The following is a 26,346-nucleotide window of genomic DNA, read 5'->3' as shown; positions in this document are numbered from 1 at the left end:
ATCCAAAGTTAAGATTTTGTTTTGAAGCAAAGTCCAAAAAGAGACATTGATTTTAGGAGTAAGCCCTTTAATCCATGCTTTAGCCCACATAGGAGTATTTCCTCTGTCCTTCGATTTGAAAATAGATGAGACCTTGAAGCATCCTCTTGGTTCAATCCCCCAAACCAAAATATATTCTTTTTGAGGGTAAAGGCTTACAACATTCAAGGCCATCTAGATGTTGGAAAAATCTTGATTAATCCCAACAATATTGACCCATTTACTATGAACCCAGTAATTCTCCACAATTTCACCATAATCCTATTTACACCTATCAACAAAAGTCCTATCATCAAAATCCTCAATCAAATGATGATCCAATAGCCATTCATCATCCCAAAACCTAATCTTTCTCCCATTACCTACTTTCTATTTGCATCCTTTGTTTAAAAAATGTTTAGCTCCTTGATCTGCATTCCAAATTGCAAAAGAAGAAGGAACAAAAGGCTAGGAAAGAAAATCAGAAAAGGAAGGAGCCTCATAAAGGTACTTATGTTTCCAAATAAAACTCCATTCCTTGTTATCATGACAAAATCTCCAAGCTTGTTTAGCTAATAAAACGTTATTCATACTTCTAACTAATCTTATACCCAAATCCCCTTCTAGTTTAGGTTTACACATATTTTCCCAAGCAATTAAGGCCATTCTCTTCTTATCCTCTATTCTAGACCAAAGGAAATTTCTTTGAGTTTTATCAATTGAATCAAATTTTTTTGGTGGGATCCTAAAGAGGCTCAAAGCATATGTAGGAATAATTTGAAGAAAGGCTTTAAGGAGAGACTTTACTAGCTTGACTTAGCAAATTATCTTTCCACCCAACCCGTTTCTTATTGAATTTCTTAATAAGATCCTCCCATAAAATCTTTGGAGGATTCAACCCCAAGGGTAATCCAAGATAGGTACATGCAATAGATCCTATAGAGCACCAAAGAATATTAGCAATCTTTCCCTATCTAAAAATTGGAGTGTTAATAAAAAATAAGGAACTCTTGTTGCAATTGATCAGCTATCCAGTTGTAGAGGAGTAAAGGTTAAGTGCCTTTTTAAGATTCCTCACCTCTGTAACATCATCTTTTCCAATGAAAATGGTATGATCCAAAAATTTTTCATGAGAACAAATAAGAGGATGAGATGAGGGTCTCATACCTTGAATTTCCCCTTTTAAAACCATCTTCCCAATATATCTACCTAGATAGTCAACCATCATAGTAAAAATAATCAGAGATAAGGGGTCACCCTACCTCAACCCCTTAAAGGGTTTAAAAAATTTAGTAGAGCTCCCATTGACCAGCACAACAACCAAAGTTGTAGAAATCATCTACATTATAAGCTTAATCACATTGACACTAAAGAAAAAATTTATTAGGATCTTTTGGAGAAAAGACCATTCAAATTTATCATAAGCATTGGCTATATCAACTTTCATAATAAAACCATAATTGTTAGAAAGAGATAAGGAATGAATATTTTCTTGCACAAAAATAATGGAGTTAAGGATTTGTCTACCAAGAATAAAACCATTCTATTGCTTAGGGATCAAGATTGGAAGAATGATCAACAATCTCAAAGTTAGGATTTTTGAGATGATTTTATAAATCAAGTTGTAGAGACTAATAGGTTTGAACTGGTCCAGAGAATCAACTCCAATCTTCTTAGGAATCAAACAGAGGAAGGTAGAATTAATTTCCTTTAGCATTCTTTTGGCCCCATAGAATTCTTTTATAGCATCACATACATCTTTACCAACCAATTTCCCCTCTCTAAAAGAAAAGCATAGGAAATCCATCCAACCCTAGGGATTTGTCTCCTTCAAGAGAACAAATAATTTTATAGATTTCCTCTCCCTTAAGGATAGCATACAGTAATTTATTCTACTTCTCAATGACCAAAGAAGGAATAACATCTAACAACTCAACCTATTTAGTATGGTCAATATCGGGGTCTAAATATAGAAAAGTTAAAAAAAGGAAACCATTTCATTAGAGATTTCTTGCTCATTAGTTATCTGAAGTCTTCCTTTAGTGAGATTAGGAATATGGTTTTTGGCTCTGTGTTTTATCATGGGCAGATGGAAAATTTTTGTATTCCTATCTCCTTCTTTGAGCCAAATAGATGTAGACCACTATCTCCAATAGGTCTATTCTTTAGAAATTATGTCATGATACTCCACCAGTCTCTCATTTTCTTCCTTCACCAACTCCATCAAGTATCCCTCCTATTGGAGCTTGTTTTGGATTATTTTAAGGTAATCTTTAATAGAAGATTTAATCTCAAAGATATTACCAAAATGTCTTTTATACCATTCTCTAACTTTATCTTTAACATATCTAAGTTTTGAAGCCACACAGAACAAGGCCATTCCTTCAATGTTAATGTTCCACCACTCCACAAGTCAATCCTCAAACTGTGGATGCTGCATCCACATTTTCTCAAATCTAGATAGGGAATTTTTCCTAGTTTGACCAACCTCTACTATAAATAAGAGAGGAAAATGGTTAGAAGCTATCTTTTGGATTTCCTTTAGCTTACACACAAAATATTTAGTCCAGTATAGAAATATTAGGACCCTATCCAACCGAGCTTGGATTCTTTCATTTCCCACTCTTTTATTACTCTAGATAAACTCAATCCCTTAAAGATCTAAGTCTATTAATCCCTCCTTATTTATAAAATTCATTAGATCCAGTCTCCCTTCCAAATGACTAGCATTTCCACCTTTTTTTCCATGCTCATAAAGAGGAACATTAAAAAACCCCCAAAAAACCATCTGCAATTATAGTCAACACTCTTTATCTTAGATAAAGAATCCCAAAACTTTTTTCTGGAGTTCTTGTTATTAGGTGATACACATTAACTATATACCAATAGTTATTCTGGGTATAAATCTTTAACTTGACCACCAATAAATGTTTATTAGCATCAAGCAGATTACCAGAGAATAAAGACTATTTCCACAAGATCATCATTCCTCCAAAAGCATCTTTAGAACTACTTGCCATAATACAATAATTATTAAAAGATTTATGGTTTTCAACTTTGTCTTTTTCCATTTTAGTTTCTTAGAGCACTAAGATATCAGGTTTGTGCTCTCTAACAAAATTTTGAACAATATCAAGTTTATGAATATTGTTCATCCCTCTAATATTCTAGGTCATCATTTTCATAATAACTTTTTGGGAGTAAAATCTAGAATAGTTGCCTATTTTCCATCAAAAATATTTTGTAAGCTTTCACTTTTTCTTTTCTTCCTAGTAGTTTTCCGACCAGGTTTCTCTGGAGTTCCAACATTTGGTTTCAATTTGAGAGAGCCAATTTCTAGTTTACTTCTTTGGGTTTCAACTCCTCAAGATGTAAGGTTAGGGTTAGATGTTTTCTCTATTTTCTTTCTTTGAACCTATTTCTATTTAGATTATATATTAATCGAAATCAAATCCATACATTTTAGCTCTCAAACATCTTTAATAATAAAAAATTCTTTTCTTGAGGGTCTGGGGATCTTCTTGCTATGACTCTTCCAAAAATTCAAACTCATCGAGTTGGCCACTTCTTTCCTCAAGGATTTCTCCTTCCTTTGCCTCCTCTAATTCTTCAAAACCTTCCATTTCAAGATCTTTGTTTTGAAAAATTACCATTTGGTTCATAGGATCTTCACACTCCTCTTTTTCCTTGGTCTTAGAGACTTCATTATTTTGGGATTTCTCCTCTTCTTCCAACAACTTCTCCTTATTTTGATAATCTTGAACGACTTTAATTTTAGCCACCTTTTCTAGGATGGTTTTAGGTTTCCATACTTTTTTTTTGGGTTCCATCTTTTTTTCCCCATTCACCATCTTTGGTTTGTTTTATTTCCATCAGAAAATTCCTTATTTTATATAGATAAAATAAGCATTAGGAAGGTCCTCAAAGACTATATCTTGCATCCTTTTTCCAAGTTTTGAATTCAATTCCACTTTTTGGGATAGGTTTTTCAAATGAGCAACTTTCACATAGATCCAAACATAATGAAGTTTAGACCTTGTAGCCATCCCATTATAAATAGCTATTAGCTCACCAAATGAACCAACTATCCTCTTAAATATGTCTTCATGCCAAAACTCAAGTGGGAGTCCTAGTAATTGACCCAAACTAGAGTAGTAAGAAAAAAGGCATCAGATAGATCCATATTGGGTTCCCACTTCTTGATCATAAGAGTACTATTGCCAAATAACCAAGGACCACCACATAGAACCATATTTAAATCTTCCTTACATGTAAAGACAAATGAAAGGAACCCATTCATCATTATTGCAATATCTACTTGCCCATGTAGAGTCCATTTCCTTTTAACCATGTTTCTAAGACCATCAATTTTTGGACATGCCCCTAGAAATTTTCCAACTAGGGTGAGCTCCATAGTTGAAATAGAATAATCAACAATTGAATTCGGGATGAAAAATTAAAACTCACCTTTTTCCCAATAGGACTTTGAAGTGACAGGAGGAAATAAATGACTTTCCTCCTGGGTTTCTTCCAAATAATGAAGACCATTTGTGTTGACTTGTTTCCAACTCATCCTTCTTTTGGTCCTCCACATGTGATCCCTTTGCATGCTTGCCCACATCCATTGAAATATTCCCCTCCTTCAGTGGGTACCTAATTTGGATAGGACACTTGGTCAAAGGGTCAAACTAATAGCTATCTGCAATCCCACATCTTCTAGAATAGAAACCAAGAAACAATTTTTCATCTTCTTGCTCCAAACCATCAACACCCTTCCCCAAGAACCTATCAATCCTTTCCAATTTCCCTGTATTTGCTGCAATGCTAGAATTGGTTCCTACTGCTAAATTTCTGCCTAGTAGATTCCTACCTATGAGAGCTCTCACCATTTTAAAATTATTTACTCTGTGTGTTGAGTTTGTTTAATTCAGGTTTTGTTATTTCTAGTTTTCTTCATAATAATATCTTTGACTATCATTTGTTGTTCCTTATTTAGCATTTGTCTAATTTTAATGTATTCAATATTATCAAGTATTTGTGAATTCTTTCCTATTTTGAGTCTTGAATATGATGTGTTTACTACTTTGTCATATTTTGTTCCTTTAATGTTAGTGTGAATGTCATATGCTTCATCTGTCCAGTATGTCTGTATTTTTTCATTATTGTTATTATTATCTCATATTTGCATGTTTATTTTATTGGCTTCTTTATCAATGTCACCCAATGCATAATTGGTTTTCTAGAAGAATTTAGAATGGTTCTTTCTTGTCATTGACTCATGATAAGTAGAAGTTGATTCCCAAGAATTGAAATTTGTTTGAGATGAGATTCATTTTGTGTAAATGGTATAAAAAGAAGTAAATTCTCTCTGGAGTAATTTTCCACACTGTTGTGTTTGTTGTAATTGATGAAGTGTATTATAATTTATTTCTTCCTTTTTTATTGAATTCCTCTTATGTTATATTTTGAGACAAATTCAACTAAGAATATGTGGTGGGTAGTTTGTGGTCAAATTTTGTAGTAGTCTATTATATATTTTTCTATTACATTTTTTGATTCATTTGGTTCTCGATTTATTTGTGTAGCTAATTTAAGAAATGAAAATACATCTCCATGAGCTTTTGTTGAGGGGAAGTGATAGAGCTAAATGAGAATCATGTTGTATTGAAATTTATTGGATGTTTAATAAATAATTTCCTAGCTTACGTATCCTCATTATTGCATCTATATTCTCTCTTTGGTGACTATCTCTTATTCTTTTGAATGAACATGTCATAGACTTGTCAAATTTTGCCATGTATGAGCTGCAATACATGACTACAATGTATGCATTCAACATGAATTGGGCATCTATGTTCACTCTCCATAGCTTTGGCATTTATCTACAAAAACTATTGTTCCATATTTGTGAAGGTTTCCTGTCAAGGAATAGAGTGACTTTATCCAATGTTGATCTTACAGAAATAATGTAGTCACTTTCTGTTGTTTATAATTCATTTAAAACCATTTTAAATGTGAAAGAATTGTCATAATAATTGTTTTCCAAAATTACAAATTTTTTTGAAGCATTGATTGTAATCGTGGTTTCCTTATCAGACAATGGTTCCAAAATCAATGTATATGGAAGAAGAGGAATAGGGAAATTGTATCTACATTTTTTGTTCAAAGATTTCTTATATTGTCTAGTATGGTTGTGCTTGTGTGAATGAGCCAAATTTGATTGCAAGTGGTTAGTATTGCATGTTATGTGGTTATTGACAAAATTTATAATTTCCTTATTACTTTCTTTACCATAAATTGGTGCATTTACAACCCAAATAAACAAGTGATCATGTTTGTTCCCCCTATTTTGAAATTTTATGACTAAAAAATAATCTTAAAATTTTCCAAGGAATGACATATCCATGAATATTAGTTTTCTTAATGCACTAATCCTATGTCGATAATACCTCGAAATATAATTGGGTCTTTTCTGACTAGTAAGACATCACCAATGTCATTGCATTCAATTGTTTCATTTTGTTACATTTTTTCTGGTGCAATTTGTGCAAATATTGAAGAGTTTTCATTAAAGGATCCCACTTCTATTTGGCAATAGTGAAAGTGAGAAAAATATAGGCGGTTTGAGTTTTTGTATTATTGCAAAGATATTTTTCTTCATTTGGTTCATATAGTTTGAAGATATTCTAATTCTTTTGAAATCTACATACCCAATGCCAAACATTAATATCCTCTCCAAGTCTGGTTTTTGCTTAACATCCTTTGTAAGCAACTTTCTCCCTTTCAATTGTCCTTTTCTTATTTGAATCCACATTGTTGAAAACACTTGTATTAGAATTTTTTTTGTTAAAAAAAAGATTTTTTGTATGAAGTGCAAAATATTGATGATAATGTAATAGTTCCCATTGTGCTAATTTTTGATAACTAAGATTATGAATAATGTCATAATTCCTTGGTTCACCAAAAAAAAAGTGTTGCAAAATTCATCTCTTCTACATATTTGTCTTTAAAAATTCTAATCAGATAACATTCCTAGATAGGAGAAATTTCAATGATTTTTTCCTCTATGTTGTGGATACACCTAGAATTAGCATACCCATGTACTAGAGTGTCACTAGCATTGTCAGTTTCAGTATTGCTTTGAGATTTAGAATCAGTGGGACTATTATCGCCCATTTTATCATCATTATTGTACATGTCTAATTTTTATATCCAATTGTCATTTATTTGTACATTTTGCATTCTTGTAAAGGGTTATTTTGCTCAAATCAAGTAAAGCTTGCATGATAATGTTTGGTTGTACCATGCCCTTTTGAAAAGCATTCTTATATTCTAATTGTCTTTTTAGAGACATGACAACTGTCAAAGTGTTAAATGGTGACAATGGCAAATAATTTTGAATAGTGTAAATATTTATGAGACCATTTATGATGGAACTAGTCAACCCTATTAGAATGATTAGAATAACTAGGGGGATGAATCAATTATCCTTAGGTCTAGATGTATCAATTCAAATTTTAACAACTTCAAACAACTTAAAAAATCACATTAAATAACTTAGTCTATATAGCATATCATCAACAACTTAACATTCTTTAGCTCTCTATTCTATATATGGGCCAACTAATAGTAAAATTAACAATTGTAAAAATAACATGCACAATATTACATTCACACAAGTAGATGACACTAGAATTTAAGGGGGAAACCCAATTTGGAAAAAACCACCAAGTAACATGCTACCACTTTTTCACTCTTCTAAAGTGAGTTGAGTTAAGAGCAAATCCTGTTAAAGGTTACAAAACATACTATTAAATGCAAATATGTTGAAGGATTTAATCACCTTGTTAGGAGTGGCCTTTTTAGAGAACTTTGGGTCATTCCATTAGAATGCCACCTTGATTAATGGATTTACAAAATGACTATTAGGTCAACCTTGATTATAGGATTTTATTGCCACAATGGTTAGAAAGTAATATCTAGGCTTGATATGTAAACTATAACTCACTTTGCATGTTCAGATCTTCATTCTCTCATCTACTAGTTCATTGACTAGCCTTCATTATCATCTCCATCACTTGATCTTCTTGGCATCCCTTCTAGCAATCACGCTTCTCCTCTACTACTCTTCTCTTCACATATTTTTCCTTATGATTTCCAATCAACAAAACAACCTTAGAAATCATCTCTTATGCCTCCTTAAATATGTACTTTTATCTTTTTCCTCTTAAAAGGATCTTAGGATTAGGTTAAATTCATCGAATCCTTCCATCATTGTGTTCTCCTTCTCCCGTATAGAAATTTCTCAACAAATCCTTTTCATAGAATGGTTAAAAAATTCTCATCATGCATTAAATATGCCAGCTCATCAATCCTTATCATCCACACATTTTGACTAATTCAAAAGTTTAACTATGTTAGCCTTAGATCTCAAATATTTCATAAACTATCAACTTGTTGTCTCTAAAAGATCACTAAGTTCTTCTGCTTGGTCATTATGATGTAGCTCGACATTCACTATTCTATCCTACATGAAATGCACTATCCTACTTGGTCATTACTAATGCTCGATCAATACTAACATTTCCTTCATCAACTTGCTCAACCATAACTATCACTCGACTTATACTTCTTGTTTGACTTCTTCTTAAGTTCCTTAATATTTTTCTTTATTTGCTTCATCAACTAACCAACATTGATGCTCAGTCAAGCTTATATTTTTCACTCATCTTCTTGTCATTTTACTCATACATCTCACTTTTCTTCTTTACTTCATGCAATAATTAAACAACACTATTATCTTGTCAATGATAAACTTATCAAGTGTCCATTGTAATTTCATGATACTTACCTTCTCTTCTCAACAACTAGACTAGCTCACATTTTTATCTCCTCTTTTTGTATCCTCTTCATAAATCAAATGATATGGCACTCTAAACTGTTAGTAGACCTGATAAAAATTTAGTAAATTATATACACAATCAAATCCAAAAATAGATCATGTATTTCAAAAATGGATTGTGGAAACCTAATAAAATTTAGTAAATGTCTTATCAATAAGGTTTGGCACCAATGAAAACATAACAATTGTTCCAATTGTGATTTCCAACAATCCCCCTCTTTGGCATTGATGGAAATTGTCATGCCCAAAATTAGGGAAAAGACACAACAATTTTTTTTTTCTTTTTATATTAAAAAAAGGGTAATAACAACTATGCTAACACATACTAGGATATAATACATTGCAAAAATATATTAACATGTTAAAGATAGCTTTTTGAGTCACAAGGTTTAAGTTAACAATTGAGTTTCGATAACATTTCAAAGGGATGCAGAGTTGACATCTCAAACGTAATGCACCAATATGAAACCTTAGGTTCTAGTGCTGCAGGAATACATAGCTTGGGCTATACAATTTAGTTTGATAAAACTATAGTTAAAATGTGGCATCATATTTGAGAAAGCATTAGGGTTGCATAGTTCTTGGGTTAGAGTTGAATTAAATATGTTTAATTGAGTAAGGTTAGATTCATAAAAAATCATTTTTTGACATACATACATGAAATAACACCACCATAATGGAACATTCAAATTTTCACCCTAATTGATGATTTAGTCAACCTTACTTGATCATTTTTAATTTCACATTATTATATTCATCAAATTTCATATATTACACTAGGTTATTATGTCATCTTCTATTCATTTCAATATGTCAATTCAAACTCCTGGGTGAACTAGTATACATCTCTTAGGAAGTGATCTAGAACCCTAACATTGGTTCCCAATTAATCATAATCTAATAATCAAAAAAAATTAATTAATGTATTTTTGTTCATTATGTAATTACATTTGATATACCTTCAATTCTTAAACCATATTCCTAATCATAATCAGGTTTTCTATCTAAGACCCTTTAAAAAACCTTCCTTCTTATAACCTTACAAATTTGAATTAAAAGAACCCTTAAGTAATTATATAGAAACATTATAACACCTTATTTAATTAATTCTCTAAAAAAATAATATAGTTTCACATTCTATTTCAACATTAAAAATCAAACCAACCCTTAACCCTGGTCACCTAGCATAACCTCTTACTTAAAGCACTATCTTGATTTAACCCTAATACTGACCCTATAGACTAATGTTCATAACCCTTTACCACTTAATGCAATCTATTAAATTCAATCATATAAATGAAATTAAATTTCCAAAATTCCCATTAAAATATTTAACTTTAAAAATCTAACCTCAAGTGATTAACTCCTACCTATCCTCTAAAAACATACTACTAAGTTTACAATCCCTCCTTTTAAAATACTATTAAAAGTTAACATGATAGCATTACATTGTGTTGCTCAACCATTTCAGGTACATGGAAAAAATATCTATTCCCTTCTACCTCTATTCTTCCATGAATGAAAATATTAATGAGTATCAAGAGAAGAAAACAAGGAACCCAACACTCTGTGAGGGGCTGCTACTGTTAATATATGAATATTTCAAAGCTAGGATTATCTGTAAACATGTTAAAGATGGGAAAGAGGGTAAGAAAATTGAACGGGACTCTAATGAGTCTGAGGAGATTTACTCACCTTTAGATACAAAGGAAAGTTTCAAAATGTATACAGATTCTGAGGACTCTGAGACCCCGCAATGGAGTTTAAGAAAAAAAACCCTCATTATTGATAGCAAGGAGAAGAAAGTACTCCCTAAACCCACAAATGATACCTCTTTGGATAGGGGTTACAATGAATAGGAGGAAGGGATGGACACATGTGGTGAAAGTTCAGAGGCTAAGGAGAACATTAGGAAGGTGGAAGGTAAGGAGCAAAGGAAGAGCAAAAGAAAAATAACTATCAAAGTGCCAACCAACATAGAGAAGGAGGCTATGCCAAGGAATGAAAAGCATAAAAGGAAAATCTTTGATGATAACAAGGATAGATAGGGGGAGGTAAGGGAGAAGGTGGAGGAGGATCCCATTGACAGGATGGAGCTGGAACCAAAATAGGGCTATGATGATGCAGGCACTACCATCTACAGATGCTCGGTTATAGGGAAGGACATGAAGGTGGTTTGGAGGAAGTTTAACCATGCATCTGCCAATTTGGGTATTAAAATGGAAATTATTAGAAGCTAGGTCAGAGAAAATGAAGAGGATAGAATCTAGGTGGAGGAGCTTATTGATTTGGCCCTGGTTATCCTCAGTGACATAACCAGGGAGAATCTGGATATGGATGTTTTGAAAAATGTGAAAATTAGTGTGGTGGAAAACTACCAAACCACTAAGTGGATATACCATGAAATCCTTGACCTCAAACAAAGATTGAGAACTCTTGAAAGAGAGACATATAGCCTTAAGAATAGGGTTAGCGAGGATGAGCAAAGTATGGATAAAAGAGTGGATACAATGAATACAAGAACCCTTGAGTTTGACAAGACTATACGAGGCATAACTGAGAAAAACAATAACATTGTCAAGGACAATGAGAATATCAAGAAGTCCATTCACTATGTGGATGACCAGGATATATGCAGGGAGAAAGATCCAAGTATTAGCATTAAGGACAGGAATCTTGATGAAGGAGCCAGGAAATGAACCAGATCTAGCACTAGGAAAAAAGATACTCCGACCCCTGAACAAGAGCCTGTGGAGATGAAAGAGGCAGTCGGCAAGTTGTTTGAGCTCGAGATCAACACTGCTGAGATGCATAGAGAAATTGTTTGATGCCCTTAGCCTTTTGAGGGCTGCCCTAGTTTTTTGGTGCCTCTCCCTTTCTTTTTCCTATGTATTTCTTTTTTAAGAGGATATTTTTTCTTTTTCTTTCTGGTTCTCGATAGCCTTTAACATTTTTACTGGTGACCATTTTATCTATGTTCGAGGTTTTAGGGCCATTTTAAAGCCTGTTTTCCTTAATCAAAAACATGATAGCACTACAAATTGACAAAAAAATATAATTAAAATAAAAAAATATTAATTACTAAAACTAACACAAATCTAACATCCTAAACACTTACTAATCCTTATTACTTTTTTAACACCTACCATGCTCCCCACATAATCCTACCCCTTGCCTTCTCCATCTCCCATGGATTGGGTGGTCTCCCAAGGCATGCATGTTGACCCAAGGCCTCCATTTTCACTTCCCTAGGTCTAATTTCATAAGGTACACATGGGCTCTCTTCATGCTGGGATGTTTTGCATTTTAGTATTATACTTACTTGTTTCCCTTGTCTATTTGTAGACCTATGTCCCAATTTGGGGATGAGGAAGGTGAGGTGGAGGTGGGGCCCATGGGGTGTCTCATCCTTTCCTCCATCATGCATTTTTTTAATATGCTTTTTAAATTGTTAAATCTCCCCACATTGAATAGGTTTAAAGGGGAGTTTTAGAATAAAGTTTTATTGGTGGAGTCTCACATAGTATTTATAAATTTAATTCATTTTGTCTAGGATTATTATTTCTAAACAAAAAACTATATAATATTGAATGTCATAGATTTTTGAATTAAACCTTCTCCCATGCATTTCATAGCATCCTATAGATGCTCATTTGGAATTTTTTTTTTTGAACTTAGTTTTTTTTGTGAAAAACTTTAAGGGGCAATTCTAATGGTTTAATGGGAAATGTTTCAATTTAGGTAGGTGATATTAGAGGCTTTATTAATGTATTTATAGTATGTTAGTGGTGTGCTAGCTTAAGTCTTTTTTAATTTTTAAAAACTATATTTTGATAAATCCTTTATTTCTATTTGACAAATTTAAATCCATAATCTAATTTGGATTTCTTCATACATCAACATACCTATAATAAAATCAATCATCTTGCATTCAGAATTGAAGTCTAGGGTTACCTGAAGTTGAATTGTGAAACAACTAGAGTTTTGTATTCAAACTATTCTAAGCAATTACAAGAGATTTACAATGAAATCTATTTTCCATCCTTTCTTTTCTACCACCCAATTTATACATAATGATCATAATTCTTCAAATTACAATAACATCTACATCATGAAATATAAATCTAATAGGTATTAATAGAGATACAAATTTATTTTTACACAAATGTAACAAGATACACTAGAAATCATCACAAGGGGAAGTCTCCAACAAGTCTAAAGGAACACTACCAAGGCTCCAATTTCTAGGATGCTCCATCATAGGGAAATATCCAAGCAATCTAAAAAATACAAAGAATAACCATGGAGAGCTCACCTCCCATCCTAGGCCTTGAAAGGCCACCCACCGAGCTAGGAGAGCCAATAATTGAGTGGGTGACATTCAGAATCCAAACATAAGGACATAGCTCAACGAAAAATTCCCATCCAAGGTATGCATAAAAAGTTTCATATTGAACTTATGCCTAGGGAGATGGGGGATTTTTCTAGGTAGGAGAAGTCAATGAAGAACACAAATCATATGCCTCTTTTAAGGCTAGCAAATCACATAATCTTCCATTTGATTCTCTCCTTATTTCTCCAAAGAAAACTCAATTTTTCATTGAAAAGTAAGGGTCCATAACACCTTAATTCCTCCCTCTTCTTATCATGAGGAGAGACTCTACACTGACCTGGAGTCCAACTAAAACCTTCTCCCATACATGGCCACTTCTTCCCTATTCGAGGTTGAGTAATGCCAACACACCCTTCACAGTTTCCCCAACAAAAAAGAGAGAAAAAATGAAATTAAGCAAGTAAAATACCACAATACCCATCCCTTACATCATACAAAACACAAACATGCTACAATATGCAAGATATTTATGCATACAAGAAATTAGTAATGAACAAAACCATGAAAATGGAGAACCTACATCCATAAAGGTTATAGAAAGATTGAATATTGAGATGAGATAAATTCTCTCCTTGAAATTAAAAACTTTACTTTTCTAAATGTATTGAATGAGTGAAAAACCCTCAATTCTTCAAAAAGACTCTAAATAGCCTCTAAACTTAACTACCCAAAATAGCAATCACTTAAAACTTGACTTTAAGCCTCCAATGGCCTTTCCACTTGCCCCTTTCATAAAGGAAACCTTTTTACAAGAGTGTAAACTTGGGTAACCTCATGGAGATGATACATTTTTGTAAAAAAGGGAAATTGGAATATTTTAGGGGTCATAAATGTTGCTAGTAAGTTCTAGAAGGGTGGAAAAGGTTCCTAACCCATACACATACCACTTGGTCACTTGAATTACATTAAATTTGGCTTCTAGGATCAATTTATGACCTATATAAGTGGATTGAAGGATTTGATCTCCATAAATCCTAAGGATGTAACCTTTCCACTAAACCCTAATTAAGGGAGCCAATTTAGGTTACTAACTAAATCAATCTTAGGTTAATGGTTTATATTGACAACCCTCATTGACATGTCAGTACACATATGCATATAATGAGTGTCAAGTGACACAATAAGATTTACTTTTACATAACATTTTACATGTCAAAAAATACAAAATGATACACATACATTTAGATTATGCTACAAATTAAACACTTGACAATGAGGTTCAACTCACTTTATTGGATTCAACCTTGATCTTATAGTTTGCACATAGGGTCAATTACTAATTCTTTGATTAATTCCATTGTTAAATTTCTTGCACACTCAATGCGAACATCAATAGCTCAATAAAATCACATGTGTGTGTATATATAAACCAAATTTACATAATCAAATTGATCAAAATATTACAACTTCATTTAAATAAAATTTTCCCATTTATGCACATATATTAACATCATACATCTCATAATTGAATCATCAAAACATATTCATCACTTTGAATTAAAATACTAAAATAATCATCATAATGTATACGCATACCCATAAAATCATAAACATCATCAACAGAGAATACTGAACTATCTGTGTGCATATAATCTAATCATCAAGGTACCATAATTAACATCATCATCATAAGGTAAAATACCTCATAACATCATTAATACAAATCAATGTTTAAATAGTCAAACAATGTAGCCAGTCTCGAATCATGGGGAATAAAAAAATAATCGTATCAACTGATCTCAATTTACATTAGGACACCTAAACCATAAAACCTTAATTCATATCCATCATCATAATCATATTAGTCCATAACTTTCCATCACCTAGTTATGCAAATGTATCCTAGAGAACACACATAATGTTTATGATTTAAACCATAATTTTGAGTAACCAAATAACTCATTGCAATACAAAAGTATAGCCTCTTGTACATGATACTGTAATAAACTTAACACATCACAATGTACTTATAAAATTTAAAATCAAACTATTTAAGAGCACTTCTAGCAAGTTGATAATCTTTGTCTTCAAAATTTTAATGATTCAAAGGAGGGTAAGTATTAAGTTGTGTTATTGCAACAATCATCAAATCATTGTATTTAAGATAACCATAATTATCATAATGTCCTATACATGGTTTTCAAGCAATAATCATGACAATTTCTCATAATGTCACATTGTTGTGCTCATATATCCATTTGAATCTCTATAAAAGTTTTAACAAGAAATTCATATTTACATAACTAAAAACAAGGAGAGGTCTTACATCCTTCCCTACTAACCTTTGAGTTCCTCCTAGAAGTCACACAAACTTAAACAATTATCCCACATTAGACCTTGTCTAGACTTATTCCAAAATTTAGTCCAATACAAAAGAATGACTTATACAGTCTAAGATAATAACATATTTACCTAATTCCTCTTACTAAAAGTGAAGTTCAACCCATAACTTTGACATGGATACGTTTCCTAGTGTCAAACACTTCTTAAAACATAGAAGTCACATATAAATAAAATTCTAAACTAGTATAAATATACTTATAGAGTCTCACATGATAATACCAAAAGGCATTCCAAACTTTCATATACTCCCTTATTGGGGTAGCAGTTGTACGAGACTTCCTCAAATAGAGTTTCCTTAAAATGCAACTTGGATCTTTATCAAAGGTTAATCACTCTTAGTCTAGAGTTTTTATTGTGTATTACTTCCTTGATAGGATACTAAACAAGTCCATCACTACACATGTACCTTTTGCATCTAAAAACCCATTAGGTTAACTAGTTTATATTGGGGTGCAACTTATTACTCATAATAGTCTAACTATCCACTATTCCTATTCTAGAAGTCCTAGGAGAGGGTGGGGCACAAATAATTTCACTAATAATCTCATACCCTAATGCCATACATCCACTTGATTTTTAGGAATCCCTTTGGTAGGCCTATCATATGTCACTTTGCCAACATAATTCACAAGAAGCTGCCTCAGAATTTAAATTTAGAAATCAAAGATGAAATATTCAATGCAAAAATATGAAAAAAAAAACAAATCAAAAGTGCCTACAATAGTAAACTTTTAATCAAAATTAAATGCATGTCCTAGAGGCAAATATAATCATCGAAAATTAATTTGGCTAAGCATACCAACATCAAATTGTTGGCAAGTAGGAAAGAATATAAAAAATACAAAACTTGAAATCAACCAAATAAGGAAATAAATCCAAATTCTTACAAAATTTACATTACTCACATACTTTAGCCATACTAAGGTCACCAAGGGAAAGGGGGAATCTTAAGCCTTCCAAATACATTGTAGGGATCTTGCATTGAAATTAGACAGTGGTCTAAAGAAAATATCACTCAAATTATGATTGATCCCACATATTAACTACATAGCTCTCTTTATCAACATCACCCTATGGGTAGGGTTTATTGTGCCAAGGGGTGTGTCTAGACTAGAACCCACCTAATAGTGCGAATGCGAGGATAACCAAAATTAGTTTCCATTCATTTTTAAAAAATTTTTGTTATAGGGGTCTCCTTATGAAGAATCTAAACATGTGGGGACATCAATGTCAATAGAGTTGTACTTTGAGTTATAGTTTTAATACCAAATCTCTTATCGTCAATTCACTATAATTACCTACTGGGGTATCTACCCACAATCTTTCTTAGGTAAAATTCACCACAATATATAAGTTTAATTTGTACTATCAAATTTACCAAAATTGGTATGATCCTATATAGTTATATATCCTTGTCCAATATTATTTCATTGGTTACACAAATTCTAATTATCATTAGAGAATGCACTGAATGCTACCGTTCTTAGCAATGACCCATATTTCACGTCTCCTAGTAATAAATGACTTATGAATTCATCATTAGGTTGTAGGTTTGGGATGAGGTAGGAATAAAACCATTAAGATTGTTTTCAATGTTTACCTATTCACTCTCACCACTATCTCCTTACTAGGGTATAGGTCATCATCACTTTTCCTATCATTCCTCGTGGCTTGTAGTCCTCTATCACTTAACTCTAAATCTTGAACATTTATTTCATATTAGGTTGATAATCTCATGGTGTCTTTACTTTCTCTATATTATAGGGATATAATTGATCCAAGAATTTCAATACAAGGATCTAAGAGTATATACTTGATATTTATAATTTAGTATCACTCATGCTTTTGCAATAAGCCTTCTAATATAAATAGACACACATAACCCTAACTTAGAAGCTTGCATTCTCTATCTCACTAGTTCAATACTATATGTTACCTACTTCTCACTATTTAGTTACATTCTTACCATCATATTCAGATATAAATATTACCTCATTAGGGTTCTATTCATCATACTAGACTAAGATATTCCTATTCATGTGCATTCTAAACTAACTCACTTGTTGAATTAGCTTCTTGGATTATTATCATATTGTTTGAGATTCCCAAAGGTTACTTGCATATTTAAATTAAGTTTTTATTTTCTTTCTAAAGATTACTAGAGTAATATATTTTAACCTGTAATAGGTCAGAGGTATCCCAATAGCTCGATGACATTGTATACCTTTAAAGTGTTACCTTCCTTTTCACTCACCACTTTATTTCATTTATACAATATTTCAATCCTAAGGAGAAAAATTAAATTATGAAGATCATAGGTTTCCATTTATTTATATTGTAATGTCTAAATAATTACTAGTCTACTTGATCATCTCCATACTTGATATGATCTACAATACTTTTATGAGTGGCATGGTTAGGCAAAATCTAACTCCTTCTAAAAATGATGCTACAAACTTTCTCTCTGATTACTAGGTTATTTACACATTTCCAATCACATTATTGAAAAAAATGTTTTAGGGTTCTTAATTTAGTCTTCCCCAAGGTGATAGTGTTCAATATAATTTTTGAATACTTTATGAGATCATAACGCACCTTAAAAAATATAATATTCTTGCATTCAAGTTATTAAGAGTAGGTTATCTAATATGGTTGACTATTTATAATCATTAATATCACTTCAAAGTTTTACTTAGGTTTACTCATCAGTGTCATAGTTTAAAAGGAATACATTAGTTTCTTGAAAATTTTCAATGGGAAATCCCTATTTTGTATAATAACATTTAAAATTCCACACTTCTCTGATACCAGAATGTCATGCCCAAAATTAGGGTAAAAACACAACAACAATTTTTTTAAAAAGGGTAATAATAACTATGCTATCACATACTAGGATAGAATACATTGCATAAAGATATCAACATGTTAAAGATAACTTTTTCAGTCACAAGGTTTAGGTAATAGTTGATTTTTGATAACATTTCAAAGGGATGAAAAGTTGACATCTCAAACATACTACACCAATATAGAACCTTAGGTTCTAATGCTACAGGAACACCTAGTTCAGGTTACACAATTTAGTTTGATAAAACTCTAGTTAAAGTGTGACATAATATTCAAGAAAGCATTAGGGTTCCATAGTTCTTGGGTTAGATTTGAATTAAATATATGTTTAATTGAGTAAGGTTATATTAATAAAATTCATTTTCTCACATGCACACAAAATAGCACCACCATAATGCCACATTTGGGTTTTCACCCTAATTGATGGTTTAGTCAACCTTACTTGATCATTTTACATTTCACATTATTATATTCATCAAATTTCATAGATTACACTAGGTTATTATGTCATTTTCTATTCATTTCCAATATGTTGCTTCAATCTCGTAAGTGAACTAGTATACATCTCTTAGGAAGTGATATGAAACCCTAAGATTGGTTCCCAATTAATCATAATCTAATGATTTAAAAAAAACTTAATTAATACATTTGATTGTTCATAATGTAACTACATTCGATATACCTTCATTCTTAAACTATATTCATAATCACAATCATATTTTCTATCTAAGACCCTTTCAAAAACCATCTTTCTTATAACCTTAGCAATTTGAATTAAAAGAACCCTTAAGTAATAATATAAAAACATTATAGCACCTTATTTAATTACTTCTCTAATAAAATAATATAGTTTCACATGCTATTTCAACATTAAAAATTAAACCAACCCTTAACCTTGGTCACCTAGCATAATCTCTTACTTAAAGCACTATCTCGATTTAACCCTAATACTAACCCTATAGACTAATGTTCATAACCCTTTACAACTTAATGAAATATATTAAATTCAATCATATAAATGAAATTCAATTTTCCAAATGCCCATTAAAATATTTAAATTTAAAAATCTAACCTCAAGTGATTAATTCCTAACAAACCTCTAAAAACATACTACTAAGTCTACAATCCCTCCTTTTAAAATACTATTAAAAGTTACAATTTATTTAATAACATGATAACATTACAAATTATCAAAAAAAAATACAAAATAAAATAAAATAATATTAATTACTAAAACTAACACAAATCTAACATCTTAAACACTTACCAATCCTTATTACTTTTTAAATAGCTAACACCTTCCCCACATAATCCTACCCCTTTCCCCCTCCATCTCAAGGCTTGGGTAGTTTCCTAAGGCATGCATGTTGATCCAAGGCATGCATTTTCACTACCCTAGGTTTGACTTCATAAGGTTTGCATAAAAGGGGGGGAGGGGGGGAGAGATAAGTTTGAATAGTACATGTTTTGTATTTTAGTATTATATTGACTTGTTTCCCTTCTCTACTTGAAGACATGCATTCCAATTTGGGGATGAGGAATGTGAGGTGGAGGTGGGGCCCATAGGGTGTCCATCCTCTCCTCCATCATGCATTGTTTTAATATGCTTTCTAAATTGTTAAATCTTCCTACATTGAAGAGGTTTAAAGGTGATTTTTAGAATAAAGTTTTATTGGTGGAGTCTCATATGTATAGTATTTATAAATTTAATTCATTTTGACTAGGATTTTTATTTTTAAAAAAAATTCTATATAATATTGACTGTCATAAAATTTTGAAATAAACCTTCTCCTATGCATTTCATAGCATCCTGTAGATGCTCATTTGGGAATTTTTTTAAATTTTTTTTTAAACTTAATTTTTTTGGTGAGAAACTTTAAGGGGGAATTCCAATGGTTTAATGGGTAATGTTTCAACTTAGGTAGGTGACAGTAGATGATTTATCAATGTATCTAGAGTATGTTAGTGGTGTGCTAGCTTAAGTCTTAAAAAAAAAAACTATATTTTGATAAATCGTTTATATCTATTTGACAAATTTAAATGCAACTATGGAATCACATCATTTGAACATCAAATTTTATTTTAATAATTTAAGGAAATCTATCCATAATATAATTTAGATTTCTTTATGCATCAACATACCTATAATAACATCAATTATCTTGCATTCAAAATTGAAATCCAGGGTTACCAGAAGTTGAATTGTGAAACAACTAGAGTTCTATATTCAAACTTTCAAGGAATTACAAGAGATTTACAATGAAATCTATTTGTCATCCTCTCTTTTCTACTATCCAATTTATACATAATGATCACAATTCTTCATATTGCAATAACATCTACATCACAAAAAAGTTAAATCCAATAGGTCTTAATAGAGATAAATTTCTTTTTATACCAAGGTGACAAGATACACTAGAAAACATCACTAGGAGAAGTCTCCAACAAGTTTGAAGGAACACTACCAAGGCTCTAATTTCTAAGATTTTCCATCATAAAGAACTGTCCAAGCAATCTACAAATGAAAACAACCATGGAGAGCTCACCTCCCATCCTAGACCCCGAGTGGCCACCCACCAAGCTAGGAGAATTAGTAATTGACTGGGTGGCATTCATAATCTAAACATAAGGACATAACTCAACATACAATTTCCATCCAAGGTATGTACTGTTGGAATTCTTTAGAATAATTGGGGAGGATGAATCAGTTATCTAAGGTCTAGATGTAGAAATAAAAATTTTCACAATTTAGTGAACCCATTCCATAAGAAATTTTCATCATGCATGCATCCATTAAATCATACAATCACTTAAACTTGTAAGTTACTACCAAATCAACTTTGCAGAAATGTAAGCATGAAACATAACAAATTCAATAAGACAGTTGACACAATGATTTAATTTGGAAACCCAATTTAGAAAAAATCACCACTAACATGCTATGCATTCTCACTCTTCTGCAGTGATGTCCTATGAAAGGCCAACCCTGTTAAAGGTTACAATGCACACTGTTAAATATGACCTAGTTAAAGGATTTCAATTACCCTGTTAGGAGTGAGCCTTGTTAGAGGACTAGATTATTCACTTACAATGTCACCCAATTAAAGGATTTAAAAATGATTATTAGGTCAACATTATTCCAAAGGATTTACCCTAGACTAATACAATGATTAGAAAGTAATAGTAATGCTTGATCTGATAACAACTTACAAATCCATTTTGCAGATTACAGATCTCTATTTTTAGTCCTCCATTCTTCTTGGCTTTCAAAGACTTTAGCTTTGACAGCTTGTTTACCCTTCAAGAATTCATACCCTTAAGCCTTCTTACTTTGCTTACCAATGAAAATCTCTTTTCTTAGGTCACTAAATGAAGCAATACCCTAGACTCCTTGTCTTCCTTAGGTTCTCACACATGACAACCTTTGCTTCTGACCAGCCATCATTATAAATAGAAAATTAAGATCTTTTGTTGTTTATCCTCCATAATCCTTTTTAGGGTTAGGTTTCAATGAGTCTACCCATCATTTATTTTTATTCACTTCTAGAAAATTCTCCTTCGTCCCTCTTTGAATTTGCCTCAAAATAGTTCACCTTGAGTTCTGTGCCACTAGCTCATCAAGCTTATCTTCCATATGGTTCACACAATCCAAGAAATTAAACTTGTTAGCTCAGATTCATCAAATTCATGATCTTTCTCATAATGCTGACACTCAAAATTAGCTTTCTTCTTATGCTCAACACATACTACATTACTTGACATCCACTATCAAAACACTCAGCACAAACTAAAGTTTAGTGGTGCTCTACATCAACTAAACTTTACTCCACTTATATTATATCACTTAGCCTACACTAAACTTTAACTTTTCTCAGCTCCAACTAATTTTTTACTCAGCTTACACTAAATTTTCTCAGCACCTACTATGTAGATTGTTAAGCTTGGTAGATATACTTCATTTAACTTGTTCTTCTGAACTTAATCAGTGTATCTATTCTTTGCAACCTTAAGTAGATTATCAATGCAGTATAATACTACTGTCTTAACTAATCCTTATACTACGTTTCCATATCATAACTCAACCTTTCCTCTAGGTTCTATTGTTACCTCATTTGATTAGATCTTCTTCATCAATCAAATGAATGATAGTACTCAAATTATCTAAGTAATTGTCTTACCAATAAGTAGAAGGTTTGACATTAGTGATAAAATAATTCTTGAAACACATTTTCATACTTGTATCAATCCATTTTCAACAATATCTCTCTTTGAAATTGATGAAAAACCAAAATAACAAAATTCAATTAGTACAACCAACAAAATACCAAAAAGAAAATAGTTCCTTGTATTGAAATCTCTCCCTCTATCGACAACTTTCATCTTCTAAATAGGTTACCAAATTCTATTTTGATCAACATACAATCAATCAACTCATGCTTATGACTCCCTCTAGATCACTTCTTATATCTCCTTTGACATTTACTCCCTCTTACTAGGTATTCCATGTTTCTTCTGTGTTTTCTTTCATCTCCCTCATTTAAAATAATATCTCCCTCAATAGTTAGGATTTCTTCCTTAGCAAGGTTTCTCCCTCTTTGACAAAAATGCTAAAGACTTGTCATCTTAATATGTAGATATGAAAATTTCTAATTTCTCCCTCTGTCACCTAGCTTGTGATTGATTTGCAGCTCTAGCTCTTTGATTACTTTAGGCAACTCCTAAAGTAAGATCTATTGCATTAATGTGTCACATATGTCAATCATCTTTTTTGATGTAGGGCACTTCTCATGCTTCTTAAATAGCCTTTGATAGGGGTATCACCCCTATTTTACCTCTTAGATACTCATGAGCATCCTTAGTTAATTATTTTGTGAAGATATCAACTATTTTCTCTTTTGTGTTAACATATTCCATCTTCACCTCTTTATCTTGAACTAACTCTCTTAAGTAAAGATACGTGATTGCAATGTGCTTAGTCTTTGTATGCATTACATGATCTTTTGATATATTTCTAGCACTTTTATTATCACAATAAATTATCACAGGTTCATTGACTTCCTCCTTCATAGCTTTGAGTAGTTGTTTGATCTATACAATGTTTGTACAATTTACTACAGTAGCAACATGTTCAACTTCAGCAGTAGATTGAGATATATAGTTTTGTTCTTGCTAGTCCATGTAACCAACCTTTTTCCTAAGAAAAATTCTCCTCCACTAGTGCTCTTTCTGTAATCAATATTTCCAACCCAAAGCATTAGTGTAGGCTCTCAATTCAAGTTTCTCATTTTTCTTATAGTATAGACCATAGTCTTTTGTTCCTTTAAGATATCTAATTATTCTCTTGAAAACCATTAAATGATTCTCCCTAGAATTAGAAGAGAATCTTGTAACTATCCCAATAAATAATGAAATATTAGGTCTATTGTGTACTACATATTGTAATTTTCCAATCGTAGACCTCTATAATGTTTGATTCACCTTAGCTGAATCATCATTCTTTGACAATTTATGTCCTATCACCATAGATGTGCTTACTAGATTGGAATCTTCCAATCCAAAAGTTTTTAGTATCTCCCTTAAATATTTTTATTGAGTGTTGTATATACCATATTTCATCTGATGTACTCGAAAACCCACAAAGAACTTGATCTCTCCAAACATAGACATTTAAAATTCTTTCTTCTTTTCATTTGGAAAAGATTTACATAAAGTATCTTGACCTCCAAATATGATATCATTGACAAAAATTTTAGATAGTAAAATACCTTTTCCTTTTTTTGCCGTCAAGTATAGATTGTTTTTATCATTAGTCCTCTCAAATCTAATCTTCATAAGATAATTATGAAGCCTTTCATACCATGCTCTTGGTGCTTGCCTAAAATCATATAAAGCTTTGTGTAGTCTACATACCATGTTTTTGTTGTTAGCATCAAAAACTCCTTCTGGCTATTCTATATAAACTTCTTCCTCCAATATACCATTGAGAAATGCAGACTTAACATCCATTTGATAAAATTTGAAACCTTTCTATGCAGATTAAACAAGTAGAGTTCTAACTCCTTCCAATCTTGCAACAGGAGTGAATGTTTTTCCATAGACTATCCCTTCTTCTTGTGCATATCCTTTACAAACTAATCTTTTCTTATTTCTTGTGACTTCAAAATTTTCATCTAACTTGTATCCATATACCCACTTGGTGCCAATTACATTCGTATCTTCTAGTCTAGGAACTAGAATCCATGTCTTATTTTTCTCAATTTGTTCAATCTCTTCTTTCATGGCTTTACTCTAGTCCACATCTTCTAAGACATATTTTACTATTTTAGGTTCTTTCATGCTAAGAAAACATGTATCATTTCTCAACTTGTTCCTTGTCATTGGTATTGTATCTTTATCTCCAATTATTTGTGTAGCAGGGTGATGTCCCTTGACATACTTTGACAATCTTGGTTTTGCTCTGTTTTCCTCATTTGGTCTCTCAATTTTTGAATCACTATGTACATCTTTATCAGGTAGTTCAATATCTCTTTTATGTAAACTAATCTCAAAATTAGAATGTTCTTCAACTTCATTTTGTAACTAAACACTTGAATGTAGCCTAGTTCTTGAATGCAACTCGACATTCATAGTATGTGACTCGGTAGTCACTAAAACTTGTTGTTGATTTGCAACTTGATTTACAACATCTTCATTCGTGTACATACCTTTATAAAAGTATACAAATGATTTGTATTCCTCTAGTTCCTTCATAGGTTTAGCCTCATGTACTTCTGTATATTCATCAAATTTCACATTTTCACTTTCCACAACTTTGTTAGTGTTAGTATTTAAACACTTATAAGCTTTGCTTCTTGTGGAATAGCTAAGGAATATATCTTCTTCACTTTTTGCATCTAATTTACCATTCCTAAAATCCTTGAGAATATAACACTTTCTTCCAAATACCTCAAGATATTTTATATTGGGTAAGTATCCATAGCATAGTTCATAAGGTATTGAATGAGTACCTTTCTTGACTTGCACATAGTTCAAGGTATAGACAATTGTACTTGCAGATTCTCTCTAGCATTTCAATGAAACATTTTTCTCCATCATCAATATCCTAGCATAGTCCATTGTAGATTTGTTCCTCCTGTCAACAATTCCATTTCGTGGAGGGGTCCTAGGAGTAAATTTCTGTCTTTTGATTCCTCTATCAATAAAAATCATCTCAAAATCATTTGATGTAAATTATCCTCCTCTATCAAATCTTAAACATTTCAGAATTTTACCTATTTCCTTGTCAACTCTTGCTATGTACCACTTAAACATTTGGCAAGCATCAGATTTCTATTTTAGAAACATAATTGTCATCATTCTAGAATAATCATCAACAAATAGCATAATGTACTTATCTTCATTGTAGATTTTTAGATCAATTGGTCCACACAAGTTAGTATGAAAAATCTCTAACATTGCTTTAGACATACGAGTCTTACTCTTAAAACTTGACTTTGTCATTTTGTCTAACATTGTTTGAAAATTATGTTGTCAGGTTTCTTTAACTTAGGTAAACCTCTTACTCTTCTCATGTTACTGATACTAACCAAGCTATCAAAAATAACATTACATAACCTCTTGTGTCATAGCCATACATCATCAAATTCTAGCTTAAGCCTTTATTTTAAAAAAAACTATATTTTGATAAATCCTTTATATCAATTTGACAAATTTAAATGGAACTATAGGAACCACATCATTTGAACATCAAATTTAATTTTAATAATTTAAGGAAATCTATCCATAATATAATTTGGATTTCTTTATGCATCATTGTACCTATAATAAAATAAATCATCTTGCATTC

The sequence above is a fragment of the Cupressus sempervirens genome, chromosome 6 (assembly GCF_028749045.1).
Source record: "Cupressus sempervirens isolate cs-2001-9-10 chromosome 6, ASM2874904v1, whole genome shotgun sequence".
NCBI lineage: Eukaryota > Viridiplantae > Streptophyta > Pinopsida > Cupressales > Cupressaceae > Cupressus > Cupressus sempervirens.
Note: the sequence above shows the minus strand (reverse complement) of the source record.